At 39.4% G+C, this 13,609-nt stretch overlaps 1 protein-coding gene across 7 annotated transcripts in view; it reads left to right on the top strand.

Annotated features, from left to right (window-relative positions):
- The window catches only part of ART3 (ADP-ribosyltransferase 3 (inactive)), a 143,750-nt gene that overhangs the window by 42,268 nt on the left and 87,873 nt on the right, over positions 1–13,609 (top strand). Inside the window, exon 1 of one of the 7 annotated variants that reach the window (XM_070791612.1) lies at positions 10,326–10,595. The exons of the other annotated variants lie outside the window; for them this stretch is intronic. The gene's annotated coding sequence lies outside the window, so the exon portion shown is untranslated. Of the gene's footprint in view, positions 1–10,325; positions 10,596–13,609 lie in introns of those variants that run through there. 7 annotated transcript variants of the gene reach the window in all.

The raw sequence follows: 13,609 nt of genomic DNA on the forward strand, positions 1-13,609 counted from the left end.
AGAGACATGTGTACCCCAGTGTTCATCACAGCACTGTTTATAATAGCCAGGACATGGAAGCAACCTAGATGTCCATCAGCAGATGAATGGATAAGAAAGCAGTGGTACCTATACACAATGGAGTATTACTCAGCCATTAAAAAGAATACATTTGAATCAGTTCTAATGAGGTGGATGAAACTGGAGCCTATTATACAGAGTGAAGTAAGCCAGAAAGAAAAACACCAATACAGTATACTAACGCATATATATGGAATTTAGAAAGATGGTAACAACAACCCTGTATGCGAGACAGCAAAAGAGACACAGATGTATAGAACAGTCTTTTGGACTCTGTGGGGGGCGGGGGGAATGATTTGGGAGAATGGCATTAAAACATGTATAATATTATAAAAAAGTAAAGATATAGTATCAACATTATTTTATAAATCAAGGCAGATTAAAGAACAGCTAGAGAAGTCAACTTCTCTAAATTATTTGGTTAGAAATATGCTTTCATTTTCTTGTGTGCACAGTTTTATAGAATACTAGTGATACTACTATTTTTAAATGAGTTGGGAAAAAAAAAACTACAAGCAACTGAAATGGAGATATGGTATTTTTTTCAGCTCTTCTGTGGAGTAAATTAGTTTTGATTATACTCCTAACTTGTTTGCCATGATTGATACCCATGTGGTCTATTATTTCCTTCAAAATTATCTATTTATAAACAGTTGTTTTTAAAAAACGGTTCTTTCTCATGCTGTGTTTGTATTTCTTAGATTCTACTTTGATATAACCCTGTTTTCTTTTTATCTTTACTGTTTCCTCCTAAGGGGCTTCCCTGGTAGCTCAGCAGGTAAAGAATCCACCTGCAATTCAGGAGCCCCTGGTTCAATTCCTGGGTTGGGAAGATCCCCTGGAGAAGGGGTAGGCTACCCACTCCAGTATTCTTGGGCTTCTCTGGTGGCTTAGCTGGTAAATAATCCACCTCCAAAGTGGGAGACCGGGGTTCCATCCCTGGGTTGGGAAGATCCCCCGGAGAAGGGAACAGCTACCTACTCTAGTATTCTGGCCTGGAGAATTGCATGGACTGTGTAGTCCATGTGGTAGTAAAGAATCGACCAGACTGAGTGACCGTCACTTTCACTTCACTTTCCTCTTAAGCTTTCTAAATCTATTTGTTTTAAATGTCTTTTGCAAAAACTTAAAATATCATATCAAAGGGATTTTTAATAGGTGAATGTAATTATTTACTATGTAATTGGTAGAAGGCAATGGCAACCCACTCCAGTACTCTTGCCTGGAAAATCCCATGGACGGAGGAGCTTGGTAGGCTGCAGTCCATGGGGTCGTGAAGAGTTGGACACAACTGAGTGACTTCACTTTTCAGTTTCATGCATTGGAGAAGGAAATGGCAACCCACTCCAGTGTTCTTGCCTGGAGAATCCCAGGGATGGGGGAGCCTGGTGGGCTGCCGTCTCTGGGGTCGCACAGAGTTGGACACGACTGAAGTGACTTAGCAACAGTAGCAGCAGCAAGCTTTATAAAATGCTTCCTTGATGTTTCTTTTCTTTCTTTATGTTTCCTGTGATTTCTTTCTAACTTTAAATATATATTTTTTTAACATTTTCTTATGTGATTTGGACAGAGTGTTTTGTGTTCTGCTAGTAATCCTAATTTTTTTTTAACCTGACTTTTTCTGGTAATTTACATCAACCGTAAATAGAATCTTCTGGTTCCTATGTTTGTAAGATGAGAAAAATCACTGTAATTTTCAAACCTTTCTTCCTATTTCCTAGTTTTGTATTTTCAGATGGTTATTTCACATTATTCAACTTCTTTTTTGGGAATTATCGTTACATTTTATTCTGAAATCACATACTTATTTAGATGTGTGTGTCTTAGTCACTCAGTCATGTCCGACTCTTTGTGACCCCATGGACTGGAGCCTACGAGGCTCCTGTGTCCATGGACTTCTCCAAGCAAGAATACTGGAGTGGGTTGTCATTCCCTTCTCCAAGGGATCTTCCCAACCCAGGGGTCGAACCCAGTTAGTTCTCCTGCATTGCAGGCAGATTCTTTACCATCTCAGCCAACAGGTCCTACATTTATCAATCATTCAAGTCTTTAAAACCTCTTAGTCTTTATTTTAATTAATCTCAGAATGGTTGGAATATTATTTCTCTTTCTCATTCATTCATTTAACATTTTTCTCACAGGAAAACAAAGTAAAAGGAATATGTTCTTGGATTTCATAAATCCTTATCGATTATTTTTTCTTCAAGTTCTTAGGTAATACGTAGAACCAAAATTATGCAGAGTTGGTTTCGTGCTCTAACCTTTTCACTTCTTTTTTTGAGCTATACAAAAAAAGTAAACTTAATTAGACTCTGGCAGGTACTAATATGGATGCTTTCTCCTTCCTTCACACTCTTTCCCTTTTTACTGCCTTTTCCTCCCAGGGTCCCTGCCTTAAAGATTACTGGAAAGCACCACCCCATTCTATAGTATCAATAGTTCATTGTTCATTCATTCATTGGACAAATATTTATTTTATTACATGCCTAGCACTCTTTTGAGTATTGAAGATGGAGCAGTGGACAAAACCAAGTTCCTTCTTGTGTCTTTAAAGTTTTGCAGTGTTCTAATTTATTGTAGAAGGCAGTCTGCCTAATTTCAAATGTGTTCTTTAAATGTGTCTTTAACCCTATGACTTTTTATGACCTAAACACTTTCTATTATCACATGAGGAGGATTAATTCTTTGAGAACATCCCCTTCTCTAGTGAGTTTGAGAGATCCCTCTTATTTCTGTCATATAATATAGTTCCTTTAAGATGGAATGTACTTTCCTCAGCTTTCCTGAATCCTTTCCTTAAGTTTTGATATCTTCATAAAGTTTTCTTTAATACCTTGATTTCTTCTGGCTTTATAGCATTTACTGTCTTGTCTAGCTTTATCTAGAAGTATAATGATTAACCACATACTTAATTTTAAATATTCTAGTAGCCACATTTTTTTTCTCTTTATTTTTTTCGCCTTGTTGTGCAGCTTATGTGGTCCTAGTACTCTGACCAGGGATTGAACTCAGGTCTCTTCCAGTGGAAGTACAGAGTCCTAACCACTGGTGCCGTGCTCAGTTGCTTCTGTCGTGTCCGACTCGTTGTGAGCCATGGACTGTAGCCCGCCAGGCTCCCCTGTCCATGGGATTCTCCAGGCAAGAATACCGAAGTGGGTTGCCGTGCCCTCCTCCAGGGGAAGTTCCCGACTCAGGATTGAACCCATATCTCTGGTGTCTCCTGCATTGCAGTCAGGTTCTTTACTCACTGAACCACAGGACTGCCAGATTATTATCTTTAGTAGCTACATTTAAGGAGTAAAAGGAAATAGGTGACATTAATTTTAATAATATTTTTATTTTAAAACATGAAAGATTATCATTTCAAGGTGTAACCATTATAAAATCATTAAGATTTTAATTTTTTTAGTACTATTATTTATTTTTAAATATAAATTTATTTATTTTAACTGGAGGCTAATTACTTTACAATATTGTATTGGTTTTGCCATACATCAATATGCATCTGCCATGGGTGTACACGTGTTCCCCATCCTGAACCCCACTCCCACCTCCCTCCACATACCATCCCTCTGGGTCATCCCAGTGCACCAGCCCCAAGCATCCAGTATCATGCATCGAACCTGGACTGGTGATTTGTTTCATATATGATATTCTACATGTTTCAATGCTGTTCTCCCAAATCATCCCACCCTCTCCCTCTCCCACAGAGTCCAAAAGACTGTTCTATACATGTGTCTCTTTTTCTGTCTCTCATACAGGGTTATCGTTATCATCTTTCTAAATTCCATATATAGGTGTTAGTATACTGTATTGGTGTTTTTCTTTCTGGCTTCACTCTGTATAATAGGCTCCAGTTTCATCCACCTCATTAGAACTGATTCAAATGTATTCTTTTTAATGGCTGAGTAATACTCTATTGTGTACTACACTTTTAAATTGGACTAACCACATTTCAGATGCTTAGTAGCCACATGTGTTTCAGTTCAGTTCAGTTGCTCAGTCGTGTCCAAGTCTTTGTGACCCCATGAATCGCAGCACGCCAGGCCTCCCTGTCCATCACCAACTCCTGGAGTTCACTCAAACTCATGTCCATCGAGTCGGTGATGCCATCCAGTCCTCTCATCCTCTGTCGTCCCCTTCTCCTCCTGCCCCCAATCCCTTCCAGCATCAGAATCTTTTCCAATGAGTCAACTCTTCGCATGAGGTGGCCAAAGTACTGGAGTTTCAGCTTCAGCATCAATTCCTTTCAAAGAACACCTAGGATTGATCTCCTTTAGAATGGACAGGTTGGATCTCCTTGCAGTCCAAGGAACTCTCAAGAATCTTCTCCAACGCCACAGTTCAAAAGCATCAATTCTTCGGCACTCAGCTTTCTTCACAGAAACTCTCACATCCATACATGACCACTGGTAAAACCCTAGCCTTGACTAGACGAACCTTTGTTGACAAAGCAATTTCTCTGCTTTTGAATGTGCTAGCTAGGTTGGTCATAACTTTCCTTCCAAGGAGTAGCGTCTTTTAATTTCATGGCTGCAATCACCATCTCCAGTGATCTGGGAGCCCCCAAAAATAAAGTCTGACACTGTTTCCACTGTTCCCCATCTATTTCCCATGAAGTGATGGGACCAGAAGCCATGATCTTAGTTTTCTGAATGTTGAGCTTTAAGCCAACTTTTTCACTCTCCTCTTTCACTTTCATCAAGAGGCTTTTTAGTTCCTCTTCACTTTCTGCCATAAGGGTGGTGTCATCTGCATATCTGAGGTTATTGATATTTCTCCCGGCAATCTTGATTCCAGCTTGTGCTTCTTCCAGCCCAGCGTTTCTCATGATGTACTCTCATATAAGTTAAATAAGCAGGGTGACAATATACAGCCTTTACATACTCGTTTTCCTATTTGGAACCAGTCTGTTTTTTCATGTCCGGTTCTAACTGTTGCTTCCTGACCTGCATACAGGTTTCTCAAGAGGCAGGTCAGGTGGTCTGGTATTCCCATCTCTTTCAGAATTTTCCACAATTTATTGTGATCCACACAGTCAAAGGCTTTGGCATAGTCAATAAAGCAGAAATAGATGTTTTTCTGGAACTCTCTTGCTTTTTCCTTGATCCAGCAGATGTTGGCAATTTGATCTCTGGTTCCTCTGCCTTTTCTAAAACCAGCTTGAACATCTGGAAGTTCACGATTCACATATTGCTGAAGCCTGGCTTGGAGAATTTTGAGCATTACTTTACTAGCGTGTGAGATGAGTGCAATTGTGTGGTAGTTTGAGCATTCTTTGGCATTGCCTTTCTTTGGGATTGGAATGAAAACTGACCTTTTCCAGTCCTGTGGCCACTGGTGAGTTTTCCAAATTTGCTGGCATATTGAGTGCAGCACCTTCACAGCATCATCTTTCAGGATTTGAAATAGCTCAACTGGAATTCCATCACCTCCACTAGCTTTGTTCGTAGTGATGCTTTCTAAGGCCCACTTGACTTCACATTCCAGGATGTCTGGCTCTAGGTAAGTGATCACACCATCGTGATTATCTAGATCATGAAGATCTTTTTTGTACAGTTCTTCTGTGTATTCTTGCCACCTCCTCTTAATATCTTCTGCTTCTGTGGGTCCATTCCATTTCTGTCCTTTATTGAGTCTATCTTTGCATGAAATGTTCCCTTGGTATCTCTAATTTTCTTGAAGAGATCTCCAGTCTTTTCCATTCTATTGTTTTCCTCTATTTCTTTGCATTGATCACTGAGAAAGGCTTTCTTATCTCTCCTTGCTATTCTTCAGAACTCTGCATTTAAATGGGAATATCTTTCCTTTTCTCCTTTGCTTTATGCTTCTCTTCATTTCATAGCTATTTGTAAGGCCTCCTCAGACAGCCATTTTGCTTTTTCACATTTCTTTTCCATGGGGATGGTCTTGATCCCTGTCTCCTGTACAGTGTCACGAACCTCCGTCCATAGTTCATCAGGCACTCTATCTATCAGATCTAGTCCCTTAAATCTATTTCTCACTTCCACTGTATAATCATAAGGGATTTGATTTAGGTCATACCTGAATGGTCTAGTGGTTTTCCCTACTTTCTTCAATTTAAGTCTGAATTTGGCAACAAGGAGTTCATGATCTGAGCCACAGTCAGCTCCCAGTCTTGTTTTTGCTGACTGTATAGAGCTTCTCCATCTTTGGCTGCAAAGAATATAATCAGTCTGATTTCGGTGTTGACCATCTGGTGATGTCTATGTGTAGAGTCTTCTCTTGTGTTGTTGGAAGAGGGTGTTTGCTATGACCAGTGGGTTCTCTTGGCAAAACTCTATTAGTCTTTGCCCTGCTTCATTCCGTATTCCAAGGCCAAATTTGCCTGTTACTCCAGGTGTTTCTTGACTTCCTACTTTTGCATTCCAGTCCCCTATAATGAAAAGGACACCTTTTTTGGGTGTTAGTTCTAAAAGGTCTTGTAGGTCTTCATGGAACCATTCAACTTCAGCTTCTTCAGTGTTACTGGTTGGGGCATAGACTTGGATTACTGTGATATTGAATGGTTTGCCTTAGAAAAGAACAGAGATCATTCTGTCGTTTTTGAGATTGCATCCAAGTACTGCATTTTGGACTCTCTTGTTGACCATGATGGCTACTCCATTATTTCTAACAGATTCCTGCCTGCAGTAGTAGATACAATGGTCATCTTGAGTTAAATTCACCCATTGCAGTCCATTTTAGTTTGCTGATTCCTAGAATGTCAACGTTCACTCTTGCCATCTCTTGTTTGACCACTTCCAATTTGTCTTGATTCATGGACCTAACATTCCAGGTTCCTATGCAATATTGCTCTTTACAGCATCGGACCTTGCTTCTATCACCAGTCACATCCACAACTGGGTGTTGTTTTTGCTTTGGCTCCATCCATTCATTCTTTCTGGAGTTATTTCTCCATTGATCTCCAGTAACATATTGGACACCTACCGACCAGGGGAGTTCCTCTTTCAGTATCCTATCATTTTGCCTTTCATACTGTTCATGGGGTTCTCATGGCAAGAATACTGAAGTGGTTTGCCATTCCCTTCTCCAGTGGACCACATTCTGACAGACCTCTCTACCATGACCCATCTGTCTTGGGTGGCTCCACATGGCATGGCTTAGTTTCATTGAGTTAGACCAGGCTGTGGTCCATGTGATCATATTGGCTAGTTTTCTGTGATTATGGTTTCCATGTGTCTGCCCTCTGATGTCCTCTTGCAACACCTACTGTCTTACTTGGGTTTCTCTTACCTTGGACGTGGGATATCTCTTCATGGCTGCTCTAGCAAAGCGCAGCCGCTGCTCCTTACCTTGGACGAGGGATATCTCCTCACAGCCGCCCCTCCTGACCTTGAATGTGGACAGTACTTGTCTAGTTATTCATTTAGCATATTATACTACCTTGATATTATATTTTAAATAAAGATGGGGATAGAGCTAAGAAGAGATACTATGCTTTTTAAAATTTTTTTAGTTTGTTTTAGAAACTTCTCTAAATCTTCCTGGTCCTTTTGTTCTTTCTCTCTTCACTAAGTGGTTATATCTCATTGTGTCTTCTCTTTGATTAAGCAAGACAAAGATTAAACTTCATTCTCTCTGTTTGTAGTAGTGTTTGCCATTTTGTTGTTGTTGTTGTTTCTGGAATTGAACTATTTTAAGTTCATCCATTCAAACAAGTTTCCATTTGAATTTGAAGGAGAATCCCTGAATGTAGTTCTTACGATTAATTTCCAAAAAACTTTGCAGCATAACAGTTCTATAATCTGTGATTCATATGAAGTTTTAATTATGATTATCAATTATGCAATTAATATAGAGTTTTAAAGTGTTTTCAAATGGGGAGAGATTAGTGCAAGGCAGTTAAAAATAATTCCCAACTCAGCATTCATTAAGTCTTTGAATAACATATTGTTTGCAGAAAAAATTAAGACTATTTTGCTAGTTAAATTAATGAAAAGTGGGTTAGAAATAGAACAGTTCTCATTTATTATAAAGCAGTATAATGTAACAGAGGGCTTCCCAGGTGGTGCTAGTGGTAAAGGACCCACCTGCCAATGCAGGTTAGGCTCAGGTTCCATCCCTGGATCAAAAAGATCCCTGGAGAATGCCACAGCAACCCACTCCAGTATTCTTGCCTGAGAATCCCACTCACAGTGGAGCCTGTGCAGTCCATAGGGTCGCACAGAGTCAGACATGACTGAAATGACTTACCATGCATGCATTATGTAACAGAATCCTGTTGTTTTGAGTTTATAGAAAGATGACTCACTCCTAGGGTAGAGGTTGCCACACATGTGATAGGCACCTAAAATAATGTGAATAGGTTGAACAGATTGATGTAGAGTCCTTAACTCTTAAAAGTACAGTAGTACAAAACCTGATGCTCTTTCATAGAGGGATTAAGGGGAATGGATGATGGACAGGGAGGCCTGGCGTGCTGTGATTCATGGGGTTGCAAAGAGTCGGACACGACTGAGCGACTGAACTGAACTGAACTGAAGGCATTTAGGGAGCTGCCAGTGGATTTTTTCAGAAACCCTTAATGGAATTCTACTTCTGTGACTTTCCTTTAACATTAATAAATACCTTTTCCAGAAATCAGAAGATCCTGCTGCTATTAGGCACTGGGCAAGACTGTATTTTTTCCAAATTAAATTTTGGGAAAAATGGTATAGACAATAAAAAAATCATTATGGCATTAAGGAGTAGTGTATATTTTATTGCTATTTGAAAGCATTCCACAGAAATAATGAATTTTGAAAAGGATTTTTCTGAGCTTATACTTAGTCTCCTTCTGGGACTTTGACATAAGACATTTTCAAAATGTAGTGTAATGTAATCTGGTATTTGTGAGTGAGATGTACAAGAACTCACATTTCATAAGGATGATTTCATCTGTGATATGCACTGCCCCAAACATTGCAGTCTCAAATACACGCACAAAAGAAGGGCCAGTTTTCAGTGGCCTCCATCTCCATACTGACCCAGCTGACCCACCGCTAGCCATCTACTTTTCCTCTCCTTTTCAGAATGATAGAAGGAATCAGAACCTGATGCACCTTGTGTGAAAGATGACTGAATTCTACCAAATTTCTGATGTTAAAGGAGAGACAGTTATTGGTACTCTAAAAGATGAGCACAAAAAGAAAAAAAAAAAAAGAGCTTTTAGCTTTCAGAGATTGAAGATTTCAAAGTTACTGTCAGTTCAGTTTATTTTGCTTTTTATCTGTGTCTATTTGTGCTGGTCAGACACAGGCTACCTGTATCTTGTTCCTGGAGTTGGATGGCTTCCCATTATCTTAATTAGATTTATTGCAAAGGAAAGGGTTTCCTGGAACAGCTAAGCTGCAGGTGATTTATTAAACTGTAACTCTTTCATTTTCTTGGAAATAAGTTAAGATTTCAATCTACCATTCTTCTGAAAAGGAAATTTAATGTTTTACCTTTGAGGAAGGAAGAGTTATGAAATAACAACCATTATTCACTTTTTTCAACCTGTTTGTTTTATGTAGAACCAAATTTACTTGCCTTGAAATGTTACTTTTTGCCAAGTTGATTTTATTAAAGTATAGTTACTGCTACTGCTACTGCTAAGTCACTTCAGTCGTGTCCGACTCTGTGTGACCCCATAGATGGCAGCCCACCAGGCTCCCCCGTCCCTGGGATTCTCCAGGCAAGAACACTGGAGTGGGTTGCCATTTCCTTCTCCAATGCATGAAAGTGAAAAGTGAAAGTGAAGTTGCTCAGTCATGTCCGACCCTCAGCGACCCCATGGATTGCAGCCTACCAGGCTCCTCCATCCATGGGATTTTCCAGGCAGGAGTACTGGAGTGGGGTGCCATTGCCTTCTCCAAAGTTTAGTTAAGTGTCAGATAATTCAGAAGGAAACAAAGAACATGGGTTTGAAAGTGAATTGCTTTCCTTTAGTATTTTAGGTATGATTTTAAGACCTCATATGTTGAAATTTAGAAGACAGAGAAATTCTGTTATCTCACTGAACAGATTATCAACCCTCTTTTCCATGTCCTCTGTACTCCTCACAGAATGTTTGCTGCTATTTGAGCCAGGACCAGTGGGTTGTATAAAGCAGCTTCAGCATCGCCATAAACTTCAAAGAAATCATTTTTCTCACAACAAAGGCATCTCTATTCATGGCCTTAAATTGGCCGCCTGGAAAATGACTGCAATCTACAACTGCCAGGTCAATGTGGACGTTCATGTTAATTTTCCAAGTTGGAAAACAACATGCTTATTGTTAGGGGATAGAAACATGTGAGAGATTAGCGATGAGCAACTTTACAAACAACTAACTGAAAGAAGCTTGATTCAATAAGAGGAAGAAAAATTGTGCAGTAGTCTCCCTTATTATCATTAGTTCAGGTTTTCTGCTACTCAGAAAAGCTGAAGGAGAGGAAAGAACAGATCTGGCAGATATTATTTCAGAGCTAGTTGGAAAGAGTGTGCACGAAAAGATCTTGCCTGGAGAAATGAGTCCTGCATGTGAATGTTAGAGGAGCTATGTATGTAAGGTATGAAGTTGCACTGCATTTGTTTGTGTTGTTTAGAAATAGGATATCTAAAATGGTGATTTGTAGGAAGTATTTCAGTACACATGGCTTGCCAATTTAAACTTTAAATGTAATGTTTTAAATAGGAGATAAAATGAGGAATGTGAAAAAAGAATTGGAAGGACCTTTTTTAGTGCAGATATTTTATTTCTTATATTATCTTGATACTTAGAATAAATGAATGTCTTGGAGTCAAAACAAGAACAACACTTAAAAATATTTAGATAGGCTGTGTATTGTCTTTATTTTATAGATTATGCTGAATGCTATTTCCCTTTTTAATAAAAACCCAACAAAAGTAATCTAGCTTACTTTCCATGCTTCTTGCTTCTGTAGTCTTTTAATATGTGGGTAGGTGAGCAGTAAGAGGTGTGGTGAGGGAAACAGCTCGCTCCTCAGCTCTGGCCTCCTCCCTCTCAACCTCGCACCCGTGCCAGCTGGAGGTAGCGGGGCGGTGATGGAGACCGTGTAATTGTCGTCACTTGTCGGGTGCCTGCCACGTGCCAGGTGTCGCACCTAGTGTCTCACTAGTCCTTGCAGTAATTCTGTAAGAGCACCAGTGTCTTCTTTTTAAAGGTAGTTTAGAAGAGTTACATCCCACAAATTATGTAACTCTTCCTAGTCATTTAACACATTTAATAAGTACTAGAGTCAAGGGACAGCAGCAGTGCAAAAGCCTACTCGAATTCTTTCTTCTGTGATGAAACAGGGAAGTGAAAGGCAACCTCTGAGGTTTGACTGTGTAACTCCAGATCCAGACCTCCCTAGACAATAGAAAGTTCAAGAGTATTGGAGTAGAGGACTAAGTATGGAACAATTCAGGATATAAATAGAATCTGAGGTTTCTGGTGAGAGAAATCAGGAAACCTTGAGAATGTCTAGAACCCCATTTAATTTATATTTCATTGAATACCAGGAGAATGATTATTGTGACTTCTTAAAACTTAACCTTTGTTAGTAATGTTTTTACTCTTATTTTCCCATCATGACTAGTAGTAGTAACCATTAGAAAACTTGGCTTATTCCAAGAAAAGAGAAAAAGGGAAGAAGCCTGTATTCTTTTTTTAATTAATTAATTATTTTTAATTGGAGACTAATTGCTTTACAGTATTGTGGTGGCTTTTGCCATACATTGACATGAATCAACCACGGGTGTACATGTGTCCCCTATCTCAAACCCCACTCCCCCCCTCCCTCCCCATCCCGTCCCTCTGGGCTGTCCCAGTGCATCAGCTTTGAGTGCCCTGTTTCATGCATCAAACTTGGACTGGTGATCTGTTTCACATATGGTAATATACATGTTTCAGTGCTGTTCTCTCAAATCATGCCACCCTCACCTTCTCCCACGGAGTCCAAAAGTCTGTTCTTTATATCTGTGTCTCTTTTGCTGTCTCACATATAGGGCTGTTGTTACAATCTTTCTAAATTCCATATATATATGAGTTAATATACTGTATTGGTGTTTTTCTTTCTGGCTTACTTCACTCTCTATAATAGGCTCCAGTTTCATCCACCTCAATAGAACTGATTCAAATGTGTTCTTATTAATAGCTGGGTAATATTCCATTATGTATAAATACCACAACTTTCTTATCCATTCGTCTGCCAATAGGCATCTAGGTTGCTTCCATTTCATAGCTATTGTTAACAGTGCTGTGATGAACACTGGGGTACACGTGTCTCTTTCAGTTCTGATTTCCTCAGTGTGTATGCCCAGCAGTGGGATTGCTGGGTCGTGTGGCCGTTCTATTTTCAGTTTTTTAAGGAATCTCCACACTGTTCTCCATAGTGGCTGTACTAGTTTGCATTCCTACCAACAGGGTAAGAGGATTCCCTTTTCTCCACACCCTCTCCAGCATTTATTGTTTATAGACTTTTTGATAGCAGCCATTCTGACAGTTGTGAGATGTTACCTCATTGTGGTTTTGCTTTGCATTTGTCTGATAATGAGTGATGTTGAGATTTTTTTCATGTTTGTTATCCATCTGTATGTCTTCTTTGGAGAAATGTCTGTTTAGTTCTTTGGCCCATATTTGATTGGGTCATTTATTTTTCTGGTATTGAGCTGCATGAACTGTTTGTATATTTTTGAGACTAATTCTTTGTCGGTTGCTTCATTTGCTATTATTTTCTCCCACCCTGAAGGCTGTCTTTTCACCTTGCTTATAGTTTCCTTTGTTATGCAAAAGCTTTTAAGTTTAATTATGTCCCATTTGTTTATTTTTGCTTTTATTTCCATTACTCTGGGAGGTGGATCATAGAGGATCATGCTGTGATTTATGTCAGAGAGTATTTTGCCTATGTTTTCCTCTAGGAGTTTTATAGTTTCTGGTCTTACATTTAGGGCTTTAATCCATTTTATTTATATATATGGTGTTAGAAAGTATTCTAGTTTCATTCTTTAATAGGTGGTTGATGAGTTTTCCCAGCACCACTTGTTAAAGAGATTGTCTTTTCTCCATTATATATTTTGTCAACGATAAGGTGTCCATGGAGAAGGCAATGGCAACCCACCCCAGTACTCTTGCCTGGAAAATCCCATGGATGGAGGAGCCTGGTGCACTGCAGTCCATGGGGTCGCGAAGAGTCAGACACAACTGAGCGACTTCAGTTTCACTTTTCACTTTCATTCATTGGAGAAGGAAATGGCAACCCACTCCAGTGTTCTTGCCTGGAGAATCCCAGGGACGGGAGCCTGGTGGGCTGCCGTCTATGGGGTCGCACAGAGTCGGACCTCTGGGCTTTCTGTTTTGTTCCATTGATCTATATTTCTTTCTTTGTGCCAGTACCATACTGTGTTGATGACTATAGCTTTGTAGTAGAGCCTGAAGTCAGGCAGGTTGATTCCTCCAGTTCCATTCTTCTTTCTCAAGATTGCTTTGGCTATTCAAAGTTTTTTGTATTTCCATAAAAATTGTGAAATTATTTGTTCTAGTTCTGTGAAAAATACCATTGGTAGCTTGATAGGGATTGCA

This window comes from Bos indicus, chromosome 6, assembly GCF_029378745.1.
Source record: "Bos indicus isolate NIAB-ARS_2022 breed Sahiwal x Tharparkar chromosome 6, NIAB-ARS_B.indTharparkar_mat_pri_1.0, whole genome shotgun sequence".
NCBI classification, from domain to species: Eukaryota; Metazoa; Chordata; class Mammalia; order Artiodactyla; family Bovidae; genus Bos; species Bos indicus.